Source organism: Corvus brachyrhynchos, unplaced genomic scaffold, assembly GCF_000691975.1.
Source record: "Corvus brachyrhynchos isolate BGI_N302 unplaced genomic scaffold, ASM69197v1 scaffold122, whole genome shotgun sequence".
Classification (NCBI taxonomy): Eukaryota; Metazoa; Chordata; class Aves; order Passeriformes; family Corvidae; genus Corvus; species Corvus brachyrhynchos.
The window spans coordinates 811737-816014 of NW_008236778.1; the positions used below are offsets into that span (position 1 = coordinate 811737).

The 4278-nt window shown below is 57.1% G+C and overlaps 1 protein-coding gene across 3 annotated transcripts in view; it reads right to left on the reverse strand.

Moving 5' to 3' along the window:
* MEF2D (myocyte enhancer factor 2D) overlaps positions 1-4278 on the reverse strand; it is a 100698-nt gene that overhangs the window by 54587 nt on the left and 41833 nt on the right. For 2 of the 3 annotated variants that reach the window (XM_017727908.1, XM_017727904.1), the window contains exon 1: positions 2565-2633. The exons of the other annotated variant lie outside the window; for it this stretch is intronic. The gene's annotated coding sequence lies outside the window, so the exon portion shown is untranslated. Of the gene's footprint in view, positions 1-2564; positions 2634-4278 lie in introns of those variants that run through there. 3 annotated transcript variants of the gene reach the window in all.

The following is a 4278-nucleotide window of genomic DNA, read 5'->3' on the forward strand; positions in this document are numbered from 1 at the left end:
TCTGCGCGGACGTTTCTGACCAAGCTGGCTTTTCCCCAAGGGAAAAGGGCTTTGAAGACATTTTTTTCCCCCCGCCAGTGGCAAAATAGCGGATGAGCTCAGAACCCAAAGCGCAGGGCAGAGCCATGACCAGAGAAGGCCACCCGGCTGCACGGGGACTGGAAAGGTGACCTCCAGCAGCTCAGACACATTTCAGCTGCTGCAAGCGCAGCAGGAACCCACTGCTTTACCAAATTCAGTATTCTGTATCCAAAAGGGGCAAGAGTGGGGATTTGGTTTTGGTGCACCCACCGGCTGGATTTGACAAGCTCTCCCTGGAGATCAGGAGGATCTTGCCAGATGCAAAGAGCCAAGTGCTAGGTGAGGTGGCACACTCACACCTTGAGCACGGTGGGAGCCTGGAAATTGCAAACTCCAGTCGCCAATGAACGTTCAAGAGAACACAGGCAAGGCCTCAGACAGCAGAGGAACAGACCTGGTGACCCAAGGGCTCTTCCCAAGCAGCTGGAAATCAGCCCCGGGCTGCAAAATCTCACCAGGCGAGAAGCAGGGTGGCACAGACCCTGCGCGCGGGGATGGACACGTGATTTACCAAGCATGGCTGCAGCAAGACGATGCGACCATCTTCAGGACATGAAAGAGTCAATTCAATTAAGGTCACAGGCCCTAGAAGAGTTTTCTGTCACAGAAGAAGGTTTGCCTGGTGCACCTCAAATGGGGCTGGCCTCAGACAAAATGCCTATTGATCGCAGGCAGCGATGCTGCACGTCCAGGACGCGAGGACGTGGCTTCACTGGGATTAAATCGCCCAGTGCCGGCCGTCACAAGCTTCCGAGGCTGGGTCGATACTGCTCCTCTAATTGCTTGGCTCCTGTCACTTGCAGTCCCCAGAGATGATTTTTGAAATCCTCCTCCCCAAGCGCACCACTTGCTGAGCTGCTCCACGGAGCGAGCAGTTCTGCAGTTGCAGAAATCACTAAACTGCTCCTCCCCTGCTCAGAACTCTGCACTGGCACCAGTGGCAGCACAAGGGCTTTGCGGGAGGACACTGCCAACCCAAACCCCAAGAATTTGTGCAAAACTAAAAAACAAGGAGCTGTTGTCACTGGTCAGGATGGAGCTGGCGGAGCTGGGCATCGTGTCTCCAGCAGCAAGCAGTGATGTGGGGGAGAACGCAGTTACTGAGAGATCCTGACACCGCCCACCGCATCCGGGCTGGGGGACGGAATGTGCACGGTCCATCAGGACCGCAGTGTTTGGCAGCCAAGGAGGTTCCTGCCCTCCACGCACACCCCACAGCAGACAGACCCATCGCCCCAACACTCCATGGAATCATTCACTGCACGGAAACACTGAGCTGGTATTCATTTGTGCCCAGAGCGAGTGGACCAGAGCTGGTCCCACAGCAGCCACGAGAACACTCCCGGAGCACTGCACTCAGCTCAGCCACAGCAGGACAGACACAGCTGAGCCCTCCAACCCTGCTCTCCTCTGGCACACCACGGCCCATTGCTGGCACACGCCAAGCACCATTGAGACAGCAGGGCCCTTCTGCTGCACTCACCCCGACGCAGCCTGGGGAGCTGCTCTTGGTTTCTATCAGCAGATGAAGCCCTTGGTGCTGAGCTTGCAGAGGACGCAGTGATGCTGCCCCCATCTCCCACCACCAGGCCTCCAAATAAATTACCTGCCCCTTCTCCAGCACTAAAAGCCATCACAACCCCACAAAACATCTCACTAAGCAGTGGTGACAGAGCCCCCTCCGTTCAGGAGCTGGGGGCAGATTATTTTTAAAAATCTTCCCTTTTATTGATTTCACTCTCAGGTACAGAAGATGCATTACATGAAACCATAGAGCCCTCATAAAGCAGCCCGCAGTGGTGTCTGTACCACAACCTCGCTGCAGAAACAGGAGACACAAACATTTACTGTAAGAGCAATAAACAGGCCAAGAAGGTTGAAAAGGAAGAAAACCTGGACACGAGGCCCTCTCCCAGCGGCACCTTATTTCAGAGGAATGCAAGGGACAAAGTAACAACAGGTTTGGCCACAAGTCTTGTCCACAACCAGGAGAAAACAGGGCAGGAAAACCCTCCTTTGCACTGATACACAGGGCTGTGTTGCAAAACACCCAAGGAGCCCCAAATCAGTGCTGTGGCTACAGTGGGGAGCCATCAGAGCTGTGCCAGATGGGGAAGTGAAGGGCATGATGGGCACTGGAGAACAGCAGTGGCACCCACTGTTGGGTGCCACCTCCCTGCCCTGCTCTGGGGGCTCTGCTGCCACACCAGGACCCCCGTGTGCAGCAGCAGGTGAGGGGGGCACAGTGGAGCAGGGTGTTCCTTGTGCCCTTCCAGCACCAGACCTCACTGTTCCTCCTGTCACTGGAGCAGGGCTGCAGGGTCCGGTCGGCACCACTGTGGGAGCCTGGGACCCTGAGCTGCATCCAGCTGCATCCTCTGTGGGACCCTCTGCTCAGTCCCAGCCTGGAGCAGGGGAGACACATGTGGCCAAGCAAACCCAAAGGGGAGGCAGGAATCCAGAGTTTGGGATCTCCCCCATACCTGCTACACAGCCTCCTGCATCTTCTGCTCCTGCCAGGAATGAGCTGCAGCCACCGCTCCTCAATCCAACTGCAAAGACAATGCAAGCAGCCATCAGTCTGAAGGGCCAGAGGCAAGGACAGGACTCCCCACACACCCTGTCCAAGCACAGCCAGATGGAAGGAACAGTGAGGGAAGCCCAGCATCCCCTGCAGCCCTGGCTGAAGGGACAGGGGCTTCAGGGTCCCCTCCTGCACTGCCCTGATCCTGAGCATCACTGCAAGGGCCACGCAGGCTGGGTGGGACCTGGCCAGGCACCTACAGGGATCCAGAGAACCAGGAACCCTGAGGCTATGCAATGTGGAAAGCATCCCAGTGAGACCAGAGGGAAAGAAATTAAAAGGAGTTCAGGAATGAAACAAATCATAAACTAAAAGTTAACATTAATGAGGGATGTGGCCCAGGCTGGCAGTGTGGCCAGCAGAGAGCTGCTCGAAGTTGAGGTGAACTTTGTGTTCTCATGCACTGACCGCCTGCTCGGACGCTCTCCCGGGGAATGCACACAGCCCCGTGCGCTTGGCCCGAGGAGAAACCACCACGGCCCAGAAGGAAACGCAGCTCCTAAATTCATCCCACTCACCACTGGGAGATGGGAGGACACCCATGGGGCAAAGCCCAGTGGCTTCAGCCAGCCTTGTGCTGGTCATCTACCGGTGGTCACAACCATCTGGCACTTGTGCAGAGCCCATCACCACAGCACACTCCCACGAGAGGAACGGTGCTGAACAAAAGGGAAACTGAGGCCCAGAGGCCAGCACCCGCTCTCCAAACGCACCGTGAGCTCCCAAGCTGCAGCCTCACCCCCAGCACCTGCAACAGAGCGAGGAATTGTGCTCAGCTTTCCGGCGTCCTCATCCTCCGCTCCAACCACAAAACCAGCCTTCCTCCCCCGGCTGCCTCCCCTCCCACAGCCAGCTCATTTCCTGACATTACAAAATTCAGCCTGAACAAAGCCGGAGCGAGCAGCGCGTGGCTCCGTCCGGGGCTGCACCTTCCTCTCGCTCCCGAGGAGCCAAGCACAGGGGACACCCCTGAACAGCCGAGGTGCAAGCGGCTTTCCGGCCTCAAACCTCACACCACTTGGGCTGTGGTCCTGCGAACGGACCAGTCACAGGGCTTCCCTCATCAGCACAGACGGATGAGTCTGTCTTCCACAACAGGGGAGCAGCGGGGACAAGGATGGGGGGGCTCCAGCTACCACCTCACTTGCACCCAGTATGCCCAGACCAACCTGTCACCCCGCAGGACCACTCCTTTATTTCCCTGAATAAAAACAGAGTGTCCTACAGAATGACTGACCACTTGGGGACAGGGACACCCACAGAAGAAGCACCACCTTGCAAGTGCCACGCTCCCAGCCAGGACGAGGGAAGGTGGTGTTTAATGCAAAAGGTCTCTCAAATGGGTTCCTGAACCTCCTCTTGGTGTCCAAGCAACTCTCACTGGTCTCAGCACTGCAGTGCCTTGTAGGGCTGGTGGCAGAGCCACGTGGGGACCGGGGACCACAGGCTAGGCTGAGTGGAGGATGTGGTTGAGGTCTGCACCCAGGCTCTGCTTCAGGGGGCTTGGGGCCAGCTCTACAGCCCACTAGGATGCAATGGGGGACATGTGGCCAAGCAAGACCTCATATGTGTGTACACAGAGTTGTTTCCTCTCAGTGGGAGATGCTGGGAGA